Source organism: Lepidochelys olivacea (genome assembly GCF_965140295.1).
Source record: "Lepidochelys olivacea isolate rLepOli2 genome assembly, chromosome: 26".
Lineage (NCBI taxonomy): Eukaryota > Metazoa > Chordata > Testudines > Cheloniidae > Lepidochelys > Lepidochelys olivacea.
Window position 1 is genome coordinate 16,643,564 of NC_140436.1, and position 17,855 is coordinate 16,661,418.

Here is a 17,855-nt window from a genome sequence, read left to right on the forward strand (position 1 = left end):
CAAAACAAAAACACACACAAATACCTTCTCCTCCAACAGAACTCCTACTCAAACTCCCCTGTTTACAGCTCTGTTTGCTAGCTCCTGTGCCGATGCCTGACTGGCTGCTACCTTTATAGGACCCCAAGTCAGTGAAGCCCCGTCCCCTAATCAGGGCTCAGCTTCTCTCCCAGCACAAAGCCCCTACACATACAGATACTACCAATACAAAACCAAACACACACAAATACCTTCTCCTCCAACAGAACTCCCACTCAAACTCCCCTGTTTACAGCTCTGTTTGCTAGCTCCTGTGCCGATGCCTGACTGGCTGCTACCTTTATAGGACCCCAAGTCAGTGAAGCCCCGTCCCCTAATCAGGGCTCAGCTTCTCTCCCAGCACAAAGCCCCTACACATACAGATACTACCAATACAAAACCAAACACACACAAATACCTTCTCCTCCAACAGAACTCCCACTCAAATTCCCCTGTTTACAGCTCTGTTTGATAGCTCCTGTGCCACTGCAGCTGTCTGTTCCGCTGCCTGACTGGCTGCTACCTTTATAGGAACCCTAGTCAGTGAAGCCCCGCCCCCTAATCAGGGCTCAGCTTCTCTCCAAGCACAAAGCCCCTTCAAACCAATACACATACAGATACTACCAATACAAAACCAAACACACACAAATACCATCTCCTCCAACAGAACTCCCACTCAAACTCCCCTGTTTACAGCTCTGTTTGCTAGCTCCTGTGCCGCTGCAGCTGTCTGTGCCGATGCCTGACTGGCTGCTACCTTTATAGGACCCCTAGTCAGTGAAGCCCCGCCCCCTAATCAGGGCTCAGCTTCTCTCCCAGCACAAAGCCCCTACACATACAGATACTACCAATACAAAACCAAACAAACACAAATACCTTCTCCTCCAACAGAACTCCCACTCAAACTCCCCTGTTTACAGCTCTGTTTGCTAGCTCCTGTGCCGCTGCCTGACTGGCTGCTACCTTTATAGGACACCTAGTCAGTGAAGCCCCGCCCCCTAATCAGGGCTCAGCTTCTCTGCCAGCACAAAGCCCCTCCAAGCCTCTACACATACAGATAATACCAATACAAAAACACACACAAATACCTTCTCCTCCAACAGAACTCCCACTCAAACTCCCCTGTTTACAGCTCTGTTTGCTAGCTCCTGTGCCGCTGCCTGACTGGCTGCTACCTTTATAGGACCCCTAGTCAGTGAAGCCCCGCCCCCTAATCAGGGCTCAGCTTCTCTCCCAGCACAAAGCCCCTACACATACAGATACTACCAATACAAAACCAAACACAGACAAATACCTCCTCCTCCAACAGAACTCCCACTCAAACTCCCCTGTTTACAGCTCTGTTTGCTAGCTCCTGTGCCGCTGTCTGACTGGCTGCTACCTTTATAGGACCCCTAGTCAGTGAAGCCCCGCCCCCAAATCAGGGCTCAGCTTCTCTCCCAGCACAAAGCCCCTACACATACACATACTACCAATACAAAACCCAACACACACAAATACCTTCTCCTCCAACAGAACTCCCACTCAAACTCCCCTGTTCACAGCTCTGTTTGCTAGCTCCTGTGCCGCTGCAGCTGTCTGTGCCGCTGCCTGACTGGCTGCTACCATTATAGGACCCCTAGTCAGTGAAACCCCGCCCCCTAATCAGGGCTCAGCTTCTCTCCAAGCACAAAGCCCCGCCAAACACCTACACATACAGATACTACCAATACAAAACCAAACACACACAAATACCATCTCCTCCAACAGAACTCCCACTCAAACTCCCCTGTTTACAGCTCTGTTTGCTAGCTCCTTTGCCGCTGCCTGACTGGCTGCTACCTTTATAGGACCCCTAGTCAGGGAAGCCCCGCCCCCTAATCAGGGCTCAGCTTCTCTCCCAGCACAAAGCCCCTGCCCATACAGATACTGACAATACAAATCCAAACACACACAAATACCTTCTCCTCCAACAGAACTCCCACTCAAATTCCCCTGTTTACAGCTCTGTTTGATAGCTCCTGTGCCACTGCAGCTGTCTGTTCCGCTGCCTGACTGGCTGCTACCTTTATAGGAACCCTAGTCAGTGAAGCCCCGCCCCCTAATCAGGGCTCAGCTTCTCTCCAAGCACAAAGCCCCTTCAAACCAATACACATACAGATACTACCAATACAAAACCAAACACACACAAATACCATCTCCTCCAACAGAACTCCCACTCAAATTCCCCTGTTTACAGCTCTGTTTGATAGCTCCTGTGCCACTGCAGCTGTCTGTGCCGCTGCCTGACTGGCTGCTACCTTTATAGGACCCCTAGTCAGTGAAGCCCCGCCCCCTAATCAGGGCTCAGCTTCTCTCCCAGCACAAAGCCCCTACACATACAGATACTACCAATACAAAACCAAACACACACAAATACCTTCTCCTCCAACAGAACTCCCACTCAAACTCCCCTGTTTACAGCTCTGTTTTCTAGCTCCTGTGCCACTGCAGCTGTCTGTGCCGCTGCCTTATTGGCTGCTACCTTTGTAGGACCCCTAGTCAGTGAAGCCCCGCCGCCTAATCAGGGCTCAGCTTCTCTCCCATCACAAAGCCCCTCCAAGCCTCTACACATACAGATAATACCAATACAAAAACACACAAAAATACCTTATCCTCCAACAGAACTCCCACTCAAACTCCCCTGTTTACAGCTCTGTTTGCTAGCTCCTGTGCCGCTGCCTGACTGTCTGCTACCTTTATAGGACCCCTAGTCAGTGAAGCCCCGCCCCCTAATCAGGGCTCAGCTTCTCTCCCAGCACAAAGCCCCTCCAAGCCTCTACACATACAGATACTACAAATACAAAACCAAACACACACAAATACCTGCTCCTCCAACAGAACTCCCACTCAAACTCCCCTGTTTACAGCTCTGTTTGCTAGCTCCTGTGCCGCTGCAGCTGTCTGTGCCGCTGCCTGACTGGCTGCTACCTTTATAGGACCCCTAGTCAGTGAAGCCCCGCCCCCTAATCAGGGCTCAGCTTCTCTCCCAGCACCTAGCCCCTCCAAGCCTCTACACATACAGATACTACAAATACAAAACCAAACACACACAAATACCTTCTCCTCCAACAGAACTCCTACTCAAACTCCCCTGTTCACAGCTCTGTTTGCTAGCTCGTGAGCCGGTGTCTGACTGGCTGCTACCTTTATAGGACCCCTAGTCAGTGAAGCCCCGCCCCCTAATCAGGGCTCAGCTTCTCTCCCAGCACAAAGCCCCTACACATACAGATACTACCAATACAAAACCAGACACACACACATACCTTCTCCTCCAACAGAACTCCCACTCAAACTCCCCTGTTTAGAGCTCTGTTTGCTAGCTCCTTTGCCGCTGCCTGACTGGCTGCTACCTTTATAGGACCCCTAGTCAGGGAAGCCCCGCCCCCTAATCAGGGGTCAGCTTCTCTCCCAGCACAAAGCCCCTACACATACAGATACTACCAATACAAAACCAAACACACACAAATACCTTCTCCTCCAGCAGAACTCCCACTCAAACTCCCCTGTTTACAGCTCTGTTTGCTAGCTCCTGTGCCGCTGCAGCTGTCTGTGCCGCTGCCTGACTGGCTGCTACCTTTATAGGACCCCTAGTCAGTGAAGCCCCGCCCCCTAATCAGGGCTCAGCTTCTCTCCCAGCACAAAGCCCCTACACATACAGATACTACCAATACAAAACCAAACACAGACAAATACCTCCTCCTCCAACAGAACTCCCACTCAAACTCCCCTGCTTACAGCTCTGTTTGCTAGCTCCTGTGCCGCTGTCTGACTGGCTGCTACCTTTATAGGACCCCTAGTCAGTGAAGCCCCGCCCCCAAATCAGGGCTCAGCTTCTCTCCCAGCACAAAGCCCCTCCAAGCCTCTACACATACAGATACTACCAATACAAAAACACACACACACAAATACCTTCTCCTCCAACAGAACTCCCACTCAAACTCGCCTGTTTACAGCTCTGTTTGCTAGCTCCTGTGCCGCTGCCTGACTGGCTGCTACCTTTATAGGACCCCTAGTCAGTGAAGCCCCGCCCCCTAATCAGGGCTCAGCTTCTCTCCCAGCACAAAGCCCCTCCAAGCCTCTACACATACAGATACTACCAATACAAAACCAAACACAGACAAATACCTCCTCCTCCAACAGAACTCCCACTCAAACTCCCCTGCTTACAGCTCTGTTTGCTAGCTCCTGTGCCGCTGTCTGACTGGCTGCTACCTTTATAGGACCCCTAGTCAGTGAAGCCCCGCCCCCAAATCAGGGCTCAGCTTCTCTCCCAGCACAAAGCCCCTACACATACACATACTACCAATACAAAACCCAAGACACACAAATACCTTCTCCTCCAACAGAACTACCACTCAAACTCCCCTGTTTACAGCTCTCTTTGCTAGCTCCTGTGCCGCTGCAGCTGTCTGTTCCGCTGCCTGACTGGCTGCTACCTTTATAGGACCCCTAGTCAGTGAAGCCCCGCCCCCTAATCAGGGCTCAGCTTCTCTCCCAGCACAAAGCCCCTAAAAGCCTCTGCACATACAGATACTACCAATACAAAACCAAACACACACAAATACCTTCTCCTCCAACAGAACTCCCACTCTAAGTCCCCTGTTCACAGCTCTGTTTGCTAGCTCCTGTGCCGCTGCAGCTGTCTGTGCCGCTGCCTGACTGGCTGCTACCATTATAGGACCCCTAGTCAGTGAAGCCCCGCCCCCTAATCAGGGCTCAGCTTCTCTCCAAGCACAAAGCCCCGCCAAACCCCTACACATACAGATACTACCAATACGAAACCAAACACACACAAATACCATCTCCTCCAACAGAACTCCCACTCAAATTCCCCTGTTTACAGCTCTGTTTGCTAGCTCCTTTGCCGCTGCCTGACTGGCTGCTACCTTTATAGGACCCCTCGTCAGGGAAGCCCCGCCCCCTAATCAGGGCTCAGCTTCTCTCCCAGCACAAAGCCCCTACACATACAGATACTACCAATACAAAACCAAACACACACAAATACCTTCTCCTCCAACAGAACTCCCACTCAAACTCCCCTGTTTACAGCTCTGTTTTCTAGCTCCTGTGCCACTGCAGCTGTCTGTGCCGCTGCCTGATTGGCTGCTACCTTTGTAGGACCCCTAGTCAGTGAAGCCCCGCCGCCTAATCAGGGCTCAGCTTCTCTCCCATCACAAAGCCCCTCCAAGCCTCTACACATACAGATAATACCAATACAAAAACACACACAAATACCTTATCCTCCAACAGAACTCCCACTCAAACTCCCCTGTTTACAGCTCTGTTTGCTAGCTCCTGTGCCGCTGCAGCTGTCTGTGCCGCTGCCTGACTGGCTGCTACCTTTATAGGACCCCTAGTCAGTGAAGCCCCGCCCCCTATTCAGGGCTCAGCTTCTCTCCCAGCACAAAGCCCCTCCAAGCCTCTACACATACAGATACTACCAAAGCAAAATCAAACACACACAAATACCTTCTCCTCCAACAGAACTCCCACTCAAACTTCCCTGTTTACAGCTCTGTTTGCTAGCTCCTGTGCCGCTGCAGCTGTCTGTGCCGCTGCCTGACTGGCTGCTACCTTTATAGGACCCCTAGTCAGTGAAGCCCCGCCCCCTAATCAGGGCTCAGCTTCTCTCCCAGCACAAAGCCCCTCCAAGCCTCTACACATACAGATACTACCAAAGCAAAACCAAACACACAAATACCTTCTCCTCCAACAGAACTCCCACTCAAACTCCCCTGTTTACAGCTCTGTTTGCTAGCTCCTGTGCCGCTGCAGCTGTCTGTGCCGCTGTCCGACTGGCTGCTACCTTTGTAGGACCCCTAGTCAGTGAAGCCCCGCCCCCTAATCAGGGCTCAGCTTCTCTCGCAGCACCTAGCCCCTCCAAGCCTCTACACATACAGATACTACCAAAACAAAAACACACACAAATACCTTCTCCTCCAACAGAACTCCTACTCAAACTCCCCTGTTCACAGCTCTGTTTGCTAGCTCCTGAGCCGCTGTCTGACTGGCTGCTACCTTTATAGGACCCCTAGTCAGTGAAGCCCCGCCCCCTAATCAGGGCTCAGCTTCTCTCCCAGCACAAAGCCCCTACACATACAGATACTACCAATACAAAGCCAAACACACACACATACCTTCTCCTCCAACAGAACTCCCACTCAAACTCCCCTGTTTACAGCTCTGTTTGCTAGCTCCTTTGCCGCTGCCTGACTGGCTGCTACCTTTATAGGACCCCTAGTCAGGGAAGCCCCGCCCCCTAATCAGGGGTCAGCTTCTCTCCCAGCACAAAGCCCCTACACATACAGATACTACCAATACAAAACCAAACACACACAAATACCTTCTCCTCCAACAGAACTCCCACTCAAACTCCCCTGTTTACAGCTCTGTTTGCTAGCTCCTGTGCCGCTGCAGCTGTCTGTGCCGCTGCCTGACTGGCTGCTACCTTTATAGGACCCCTAGTCAGTGAAGCCCCGCCCCCTAATCAGGGCTCAGCTTCTCTCCCAGCACAAAGCCCCTCCAAGCCTCTACACATACCGATAATACCAATACAAAAACACACACAAATACCTTCTCCTCCAACAGAACTCCCACTCAAACTCCCCTGTTTACAGCTCCGTTTGCTAGCTCCTGTGCCGCTGCCTGACTGTCTGCTACCTTTATAGGACCCCTAGTCAGTGAAGCCCCGCCCCCAAATCAGGGCTCAGCTTCTCTCCCAGCACAAAGTCCCTACACATACAGATACTACCAATACAAAACCAAACACACACAAATACCTTCTCCTCCAAGAGAACTCCCACTCAAACTCCCCTGTTTACAGCGCTGTTTGCTAGCTCCTGTGCCGCTGCAGCTGTCTGTGCCGCTGCCTGACTGGCTGCTACCTTTATAGGACCCCTAGTCAGTGAAGCCCCGCCCCCTAATCAGGGCTCAGCTTCTCTCCCAGCACAAAGCCCCTACACATACAGATACTACCAATACAAAACCAAACACAGACAAATACCTCCTCCTCCAACAGAACTCCCACTCAAACTCCCCTGCTTACAGCTCTGTTTGCTAGCTCCTGTGCCGCTGTCTGACTGGCTGCTACCTTTATAGGACCCCTAGTCAGTGAAGCCCCGCTCCCAAATCAGGGCTCAGCTTCTCTCCCAGCACAAAGCCCCTACACATACACATACTACCAATACAAAACCCAACACACACAAATACCTTCTCCTCCAACAGAACTCCCACTCAAACTCCCCTGTTTACAGCTCTGTTTGCTAGCTCCTGTTCCGCTGCAGCTGTCTGTTCCGCTGCCTGACTGGCTGCTACCTTTATAGGACCCCTAGTCAGTGAAGCCCCGCCCCCTAATCAGGGCTCAGCTTCTCTCCCAGCACAAAGCCCCTCCAAGCCTCTACACATACAGATACTACCAATACAAAAACACACACACACAAATACCTTCTCCTCCAACAGAACTCCCACTCAAACTCCCCTGTTCACAGCTCTGTTTGCTAGCTCCTGTGCCGCTGCAGCTGTCTGTGCCGCTGCCTGACTGGCTGCTACCTTTATAGGACCCCTAGTCAGTGAAGCCCCGCCCCCTAATCAGGGCTCAGCTTCTCTCCCAGCACAAAGCCCCTCCAAGCCTCTACACATACAGATAATACCAATACAAAAACACACACAAATACCTTCTCCACCAACAGAACTCCCACTCAAACTCCCCTGTTTACAGCTCTGTTTGCTAGCTCCTGTGCCGCTGCCAGACTGTCTGCTACCTTTATAGGACCCCTAGTCAGTGAAGCCCCGCCCCCAAATCAGGGCTCAGCTTCTCTCCCAGCACAAAGTCCCTACACATACAGATACTACCAATACAAAACCAAACACACACAAATACCTTCTCCTCCAAGAGAACTCCCACTCAAACTCCCCTGTTTACAGCGCTGTTTGCTAGCTCCTGTGCCGCTGCAGCTGTCTGTGCCGCTGCCTGACTGGCTGCTACCTTTATAGGACCCCTAGTCAGTGAAGCCCCGCCCCCTAATCAGGGCTCAGCTTCTCTCCCAGCACAAAGCCCCTCCAAGCCTCTACACATACAGATACTACCAATACAAAACCAAACACACACAAATACCTTCTCCTCCAACAGAACTCCCACTCAAACTCCCCTGTTCACAGCTCTGTTTGCTAGCTCCTGAGCCGCTGTCTGACTGGCTGCTACCTTTATAGGACCCCTAGTCAGGGCTCAGCTTTTCTCCCAGCGCAAAGCCCCTGCACATACAGATACTGACAATACAAATAAAAACACACACAAATACCTTCTCCTCCAACAGAACTCACACTCAAATTCCCCTGTTTACAGCTCTGTTTGATAGCTCCTGTGCCACTGCAGCTGTCTGTTCCGCTGCCTGACTGGCTGCTACCTTTATAGGAACCCTAGTCAGTGAAGCCCCGCCCCCTAATCAGGGCTCAGCTTCTCTCCAAGCACAAAGCCCCTTCAAACCAACACACATACAGATACTACCAATACAAAACCAAACACACACAAATACCTTCTCCTCCAACAGAACTCCCACTCAAACTCCCCTGTTTACAGCTCTGTTTGCTAGCTCCTGTGCCGCTGCAGCTGTCTGTGCCGCTGCCTGACTGGCTGCTACCTTTATAGGACCCCTAGTCAGTGAAGCCCCGCCCCCTAATCAGGGCTCAGCTTCTCTCCCAGCACAAAGCCCCTTCAAACCTCTACACATACAGATACTACCAATACAAAAACACACACAAATACCTTCTCCTCCAACAGAACTCCCACTCAAACTCCCCTGTTTACAGCTCTGTTTGCTAGCTCCTGTGCCGCTGCCTGACTGTCTGCTACCTTTATAGGACCCCTAGTCAGTGAAGCCCCGCCCCCTATTCAGGGCTCAGCTTCTCTCCCAGCACAAAGTCCCTACACATACAGATACTACCAATACAAAACCAAACACACACAAATACCTTCTCCTCCAACAGAACTCCCACTCAAACTCCCCTGTTTACAGGTCTGTTTGCTAGCTCCTGTGCCGCTGCAGCTGTCTGTGCCGCTGTCTGACTGGCTGCTACCTTTATAGGACCCCTAGTCAGTGAAGCCCCGCCCCCTAATCAGGGCTCAGCTTCTCTCCCAGCACAAAGCCCCTACACATACAGATACTACCAATACAAAACCAAACACAGACAAATACCTCCTCCTCCAACAGAACTCCCACTCAAACTCCCCTGCTTACAGCTCTGTTTGCTAGCTCCTGTGCCGCTGCCTGACTGGCTGCTACCTTTATAGGACCCCTAGTCAGTGAAGCCCCGCCCCCTAATCAGGGCTCAGCTTCTCTCCCAGCACAAAGCCCCTCCAAGCCTCTACACATACAGATACTACCAACACAAAAACACACACACACAAATACCTTCTCCTCCAACAGAACTCCCACTCAAACTCGCCTGTTTACAGCTCTGTTTGCTAGCTCCTGTGCCGCTGCCTGACTGGCTCCTACCTTTATAGGACCCCTAGTCTGTGAAGCCCCGCTCCCTGATCAGGGCTCAGCTTCTCTCCCAGCACAAAGCCCCTCCAAGCCTCTACATATACAGATACTACCAATACAAAAAAACACACAAATACCTTCTCCTCCAACAGAACTCCCACTCAAACTCGCCTGTTTACAGCTCTGTTTGCTAGCTCCCGTGCCGCTGCCTGACTGGCTGCTACCTTTATAGGACCCCTAGTCAGTGAAGCCCCGCCCCCTAATCAGGGCTCAGCTTCTCTCCCAGCACAAAGCCCCTACACATACACATACTACCAATACAAAACCAAACACACACAAATACCTTCTCCTCCAACAGAACTCCCACTCAAACTCCCCTGTTTACAGCTCTGTTTGCTAGCTCCTGTGCCGCTGCCTGACTGGCTGCTACCTTTATAGGACCCCTAGTCAGTGAAGCCCCGCCCCCTATTCAGGGCTCAGCTTCTCTCCCAGCACAAAGCCCCTCCAAGCCTCTACACATACAGATACTACCAAAGCAAAACCAAACACACAAATAACTTCTCCTCCAACAGAACTCCCACTCAAACTCCCCTGTTTACAGCTCTGTTTGCTAGCTCCTGTGCCGCTGCAGCTGTCTGTGCCGCTGTCCGACTGGCTGCTACCTTTATAGGACCCCTAGTCAGTGAAGCCCCGCCCCCTAATCAGGGCTCAGCTTTTCTCGCAGCACCTAGCCCCTCCAAGCCTCTACACATACAGATACTACCAAAACAAAAACACACACAAATACCTTCTCCTCCAACAGAACTCCTACTCAAACTCCCCTGTTTACAGCTCTGTTTGCTAGCTCCTGTGCCGCTGCAGCTGTCTGTGCCGCTGCCTGACTGGCTGCTAACTTTATAGGACGCCTAGTCAGGGAAGCCCCGCCCCCTAATCAGGGCTCAGCTTCTCTCGCAGCACCTAGCCCCTCCAAGCCTCTACACATACAGATAATACCAATACAAAAACATACACAAATACCTTCTCCTCCAACAGAACTCCCACTCAAACTCCCCTGTTCACAGCTCTGTTTGCTAGCTCCTGTGCCGCTGCCTGACTGGCTGCTACCTTTATAGGACCCCTAGTCAGTGAAGCCCCGCCCCCTAATCAGGGCTCAGCTTCTCTCGCAGCACCTAGCCCCTCCAAGCCTCTGCACATACAGATACTACCAATACAAAACCAAACACACACAAATACCTTCTCCTCCAACAGAACTCCCACTCAAACTCCCCTGTTTACAGCTCTGTTTGCTAGCTCCTTTGCCGCTGCCTGACTGGCTGCTACCTTAATAGGACCCCTAGTCAGGGCTCAGCTTCTCTCCCAGCGCAAAGCCCCTGCACATACAGATACTGACAATACAAATAAAAACACACACAAATACCTTCTCCTCCAACAGAACTCACACTCAAATTCCCCTGTTTACAGCACTGTTTGATATCTCCTGTGCCACTGCAGCTGTCTGTTCCGCTGCCTGACTGGCTGCTACCTTTATAGGAACCCTAGTCAGTGAAGCCCCGCCCCCTAATCAGGGCTCAGCTTCTCTCCAAGCACAAAGCCCCTTCAAACCAACACACATACAGATACTACCAATACAAAACCAAACACACACAAATACCATCTCCTCCAACAGAACTCCCACTCAAACTCCCCTGTTTACAGCTCTGTTTGCTAGCTCCTGTGCCGCTGCAGCTGTCTGTGCCGCTGCCTGACTGGCTGCTACCTTTATAGGACCCATAGTCAGTGAAGCCCCGCCCCCTAATCAGGGCTCAGCTTCTCTCCCAGCACAAAGCCCCTACACATACAGATACTACCAATACAAAACCAAACACACACAAATACCTTCTCCTCCAACAGAACTCCCACTCAAACTCCCCTGTTCACAGCTCTGTTTGCTAGCTCCTGTGCCGCTGCAGCTGTCTGTGCCGCTGCCTGACTGGCTGCTACCATTATAGGACCCCTAGTCAGTGAAGCCCCGCCCCCTAATCAGGGCTCAGCTTCTCTCCAAGCACAAAGCCCCGCCAAACCCCTAGACATACAGATACTACCAATACAAAACCCAACACACACAAATACCTTCTCCTCCAACAGAACTCCCACTCAAACTCCCCTGTTTACAGCTCTGTTTGCTAGCTCCTTTGCCGCTGCCTGACTGGCTGCTACCTTTATAGGACCCCTAGTCAGGGCTCAGCTTCTCTCCCAGCGCAAAGCCCCTGCACATACAGATACTGACAATACAAATAAAAACACACACAAATACCTTCTCCTCCAACAGAACTCACACTCAAATTCCCCTGTTTACAGCTCTGTTTGATAGCTCCTGTGCCACTGCAGCTGTCTGTTCCGCTGCCTGACTGGCTGCTACCTTTATAGGAACCCTAGTCAGTGAAGCCCCGCCCCCTAATCAGGGCTCAGCTTCTCTCCCAGCACAAAGCCCCTTCAAACCTCTACACATACAGATACTACCAATACAAAACCAAACACACACAAATACCATCTCCTCCAACAGAACTCCCACTCAAACTCCCCTGTTTACAGCTCTGTTTGCTAGCTCCTGTGCCGCTGCAGCTGTCTGTTCCGCTGCCTGACTGGCTGCTACCTTTATAGGACCCCTAGTCAGTGAAGCCCCGCCCCCTAATCAGGGCTCAGCTTCTTTCCCAGCACAAAGCCCCTCCAAGCCTCTACACATACAGATACTTCCAATACAAAAACACACACAAATACCTTCTCCTCCAACAGAACTCCCACTCAAACTCCCCTGTTTACAGCTCTGTTTGCTAGCTCCTGTGCCGCTGCCTGACTGGCTGCTACCTTTATAGGACCCCTAGTCAGTGAAGCCCCGCCCCCTAATCAGGGCTCAGCTTCTCTCCCAGCACAAAGCCCCTACACATACAGATACTACCAATACAAAACCAAACACAGACAAATACCTCCTCCTCCAACAGAACTCCCACTCAAACTCCCCTGCTTACAGCTCTGTTTGCTAGCTCCTGTGCCGCTGCCTGACTGGCTGCTACCTTTATAGGACCCCTAGTCAGTGAAGCCCCGCCCCCTAATCAGGGCTCAGCTTCTCTCCCAGCACAAAGCCCCTCCAAGCCTCTACACATACAGATACTACCAATACAAAACCAAACATACACAAATACCTTCTCCTCCAACAGAACTCCCACTCAAACTCGCCTGTTTACAGCTCTGTTTGCTAGCTCCTGTGCCGCTGCAGCTGTCTGTGCCGCTGCCTGACTGGCTGATACCTTTATAGGACCCCTAGTCAGTGAAGCCCCGCCCCCTAATCAGGGCTCAGCTTCTCTCCAAGCACAAAGCCCCGCCAAACCCCTAGACATACAGATACTACCAATACAAAACCCAACACACACAAATACCTTCTCCTCCAACAGAACTCCCACTCAAACTCCCCTGTTTACAGCTCTGTTTGCTAGCTCCTGTGCCGCTGCAGCTGTCTGTTCCGCTGCCTGACTGGCTGCTACCTTTATAGGACCCCTAGTCAGTGAAGCCCCGCCCCCTAATCAGGGCTCAGCTTCTCTCCCAGCACAAAGCCCCTACACATACAGATACTACCAATACAAAACCAAACACACACAAATACCTTCTCCTCCAACAGAACTCTCACTCAAACTCCCCTGTTTACAGCTCTGTTTGCTAGCTCCTTTGCCGCTGCCTGACTGGCTGCTACCTTTATAGGACCCCTAGTCAGGGCTCAGCTTCTCTCCCAGCGCAAAGCCCCTGCACATACAGATACTGACAATACAAATAAAAACACACACAAATACCTTCTCCTCCAACAGAACTCACACTCAAATTCCCCTGTTTACAGCTCTGTTTGATAGCTCCTGTGCCACTGCAGCTGTCTGTTCCGCTGCCTGACTGGCTGCTACCTTTATAGGAACCCTAGTCAGTGAAGCCCCGCCCCCTAATCAGGGCTCAGCTTCTCTCCAAGCACAAAGCCCCTTCAAACCAACACACATACAGATACTACCAATACAAAACCAAACACACAGAAATACCTTCTCCTCCAACAGAACTCCCACTCAAACTCCCCTGTTTACAGCTCTGTTTGCTAGCTCCTGTGCCGCTGCAGCTGTCTGTGCCGCTGCCTGACTGGCTGCTACCTTTATAGGACCCCTAGTCAGTGAAGCCCCGCCCCCTAATCAGGGCTCAGCTTCTCTCCCAGCACAAAGCCCCTCCAAGCCTCTGCACATACAGATACTACCAATACAAAACCAAACACACACAAATACCTTCTCCTCCAACAGAACTCCCACTCTAAGTCCCCTGTTCACAGCTCTGTTTGCTAGCTCCTGTGCCGCTGCAGCTGTCTGTGCCGCTGCCTGACTGGCTGCTACCATTATAGGACCCCTAGTCAGTGAAGCCCCGCCCCCTAATCAGGGCTCAGCTTCTCTCCAAGCACAAAGCCCCGCCAAACCCCTAGACATACAGATACTACCAATACAAAACCCAACACACACAAATACCTTCTCCTCCAACAGAACTCCCACTCAAACTCCCCTGTTTACAGCTCTGTTTGCTAGCTCCTGTGCCGCTGCAGCTGTCTGTTCCGCTGCCTGACTGGCTGCTACCTTTATAGGACCCCTAGTCAGTGAAGCCCCGCCCCCTAATCAGGGCTCAGCTTCTCTCCCAGCACAAAGCCCCTACACATACAGATACTACCAATACAAAACCAAACACACACAAATACCTTCTCCTCCAACAGAACTCCCACTCAAACTCCCCTGTTTACAGCTCTGTTTGCTAGCTCCTTTGCCGCTGCCTGACTGGCTGCTACCTTTATAGGACCCCTAATCAGGGCTCAGCTTCTCTCCCAGCGCAAAGCCCCTGCACATACAGATACTGACAATACAAATAAAAACACACACAAATACCTTCTCCTCCAACAGAACTCACACTCAAATTCCCCTGTTTACAGCTCTGTTTGATAGCTCCTGTGCCACTGCAGCTGTCTGTTCCGCTGCCTGACTGGCTGCTACCTTTATAGGAACCCTAGTCAGTGAAGCCCCGCCCCCTAATCAGGGCTCAGCTTCTCTCCAAGCACAAAGCCCCTTCAAACCAACACACATACAGATACTACCAATACAAAACCAAACACACAGAAATACCTTCTCCTCCAACAGAACTCCCACTCAAACTCCCCTGTTTACAGCTCTGTTTGCTAGCTCCTGTGCCGCTGCAGCTGTCTGTGCCGCTGCCTGACTGGCTGCTACCTTTATAGGACCCCTAGTCAGTGAAGCCCCGCCCCCTAATCAGGGCTCAGCTTCTCTCCCAGCACAAAGCCCCTACACATACAGACACTACCAATACAAAACCAAACACACACAAATACCTTCTCCTCCAACAGAACTCCCACTCAAACTCCCCTGTTTACAGCTCTGTTTGCTAGCTCCTGTGCCGCTGCAGCTGTCTGTGCCGCTGCCTGACTGGCTGCTACCTTTATAGGACCCCTAGTCAGTGAAGCCCCGCCCCCTAATCAGGGCTCAGCTTCTCTCCCAGCACAAAGCCCCTTCAAACCTCTACACATACAGATACTACCAATACAAAAACACACACAAATACCTTCTCCTCCAACAGAACTCCCACTCAAACTCCCCTGTTTACAGCTCTGTTTGCTAGCTCCTGTGCCGCTGCCTGACTGTCTGCTACCTTTATAGGACCCCTAGTCAGTGAAGCCCCGCCCCCTATTCAGGGCTCAGCTTCCCTCCCAGCACAAAGTCCCTACACATACAGATACTACCAATACAAAACCAAACAGACACAAATACCTTCTCCTCCAACAGAACTCCCACTCAAACTCCCCTGTTTACAGCTCTGTTTGCTAGCTCCTGTGCCGCTGCAGCTGTCTGTGCCGCTGCCTGACTGGCTGCTACCTTTATAGGACCCCTAGTCAGTGAAGCCCCGCCCCCTAATCAGGGCTCAGCTTCTCTCCCAGCACAAAGCCCCTACACATACAGATACTACCAATACAAAACCAAACACACACAAATACCTTCTCCTCCAACAGAACTCCCACTCAAACTCCCCTGTTTACAGCTCTGTTTGCTAGCTCCTGTGCCGCTGCAGCTGTCTGTGCCGCTGCCTGACTGGCTGCTACCTTTATAGGACCCCTAGTCAGTGAAGCCCCGCCCCCTAATCAGGGCTCAGCTTCTCTCCCAGCACAAAGCCCCTTCAAACCTCTACACATACAGATACTACCAATACAAAAACACACACAAATACCTTCTCCTCCAACAGAACTCCCACTCAAACTCCCCTGTTTACAGCTCTGTTTGCTAGCTCCTGTGCCGCTGCCTGACTGTCTGCTGCCTTTATAGGACCCCTAGTCAGTGAAGCCCCGCCCCCTATTCAGGGCTCAGCTTCCCTCCCAGCACAAAGTCCCTACACATACAGATACTACCAATACAAAACCAAACAGACACAAATACCTTCTCCTCCAACAGAACTCCCACTCAAACTCCCCTGTTTACAGCTCTGTTTGCTAGCTCCTGTGCCGCTGCAGCTGTCTGTGCCGCTGCCTGACTGGCTGCTACCTTTATAGGACCCCTAGTCAGTGAAGCCCCGCCCCCTAATCAGGGCTCAGCTTCTCTCCCAGCACAAAGCCCCTACACATACAGATACTACCAATACAAAAACACACACAAATACCTTCTCCTCCAACAGAACTCCCACTCAAACTCCCCTGTTTACAGCTCTGTTTGCTAGCTCCTGTGCCGCTGCCTGACTGTCTGCTACCTTTATAGGACCCCTAGTCAGTGAAGCCCCGCCCCCTATTCAGGGCTCAGCTTCCCTCACAGCACAAAGTCCCTACACATACAGATACTACCAATACAAAACCAAACAGACACAAATACCTTCTCCTCCAACAGAACTCCCACTCAAACTCCCCTGTTTACAGGTCTGTTTGCTAGCTCCTGTGCCGCTGCAGCTGTCTGTGCCGCTGCCTGACTGGCTGCTACCTTTATAGGACCCCTAGTCAGTGAAGCCCCGCCCCCTAATCAGGGCTCAGCTTCTCTCGCAGCACCTAGCCCCTCCAAGCCTCTACACATACAGATACTACCAAAACAAAAACACACACAAATACCGTCTCCTCCAACAGAACTCCCACTCAAACTCCCCTGTTCACAGCTCTGTTTGCTAGCTCCTGAGCCGCTGTCTGACTGGCTGCTACCTTTATAGGACCCCTAGTCAGTGAAGCCCCGCCCCCTAATCAGGGCTCAGCTTCTGTCCCAGCACAAAGCCCCTGCACATACAGATACTGACAATACAAAACCAAACACACACAAATACCTTCTCCTCCAAGAGAACTCCCACTCAAATTCCCCTGTTTACAGCTCTGTTTTATAGCTCCTGTGCCACTGCAGCTGTCTGTTCCACTGAATGACTGGCTGCTACCTTTATAGGAACCCTAGTCAGTGAAGCCCCGCCCCCTAATCAGGGCTCAGCTTCTCTCCAAGCACAAAGCCCCTTCAAACCAATACACATACAGATACTACCAATACAAAACCAAACACACACAAATACCATCTCCTCCAACAGAACTCCCACTCAAACTCCCCTGTTTACAGCTCTGTTTGCTAGCTCCTGTGCCGCTGCAGCTGTCTGTTCCGCTGCCTGACTGGCTGCTACCTTTATAGGACCCCTAGTCAGTGAAGCCCCGCCCCCTAATCAGGGCTCAGCTTCTTTCCCAGCACAAAGCCCCTCCAAGCCTCTACACATACATATACTACCAATACAAAAACACACACAAATACCTTCTCCTCCAACAGAACTCCCACTCAAACTCCCCTGTTTACAGCTCTGTTTGCTAGCTCCTGTGCCGCTGCCTGACTGGCTGCTACCTTTATAGGACCCCTAGTCAGTGAAGCCCCGCCCCCTAATCAGGGCTCAGCTTCTCTCCCAGCACAAAGCCCCTACACATACAGATACTACCAATACAAAACCAAACACAGACAAATACCTCCTCCTCCAACAGAACTCCCACTCAAACTCCCCTGCTTACAGCTCTGTTTGCTAGCTCCTGTGCCGCTGCCTGACTGGCTGCTACCTTTATAGGACCCCTAGTCAGTGAAGCCCCGCCCCCTAATCAGGGCTCAGCTTCTCTCCCAGCACAAAGCCCCTCCAAGCCTCTACACATACAGATACTACCAATACAAAACCAAACATACACAAATACCTTCTCCTCCAACAGAACTCCCACTCAAACTCGCCTGTTTACAGCTCTGTTTGCTAGCTCCTGTGCCGCTGCCTGACTGGCTGCTACCTTTATAGGACCCC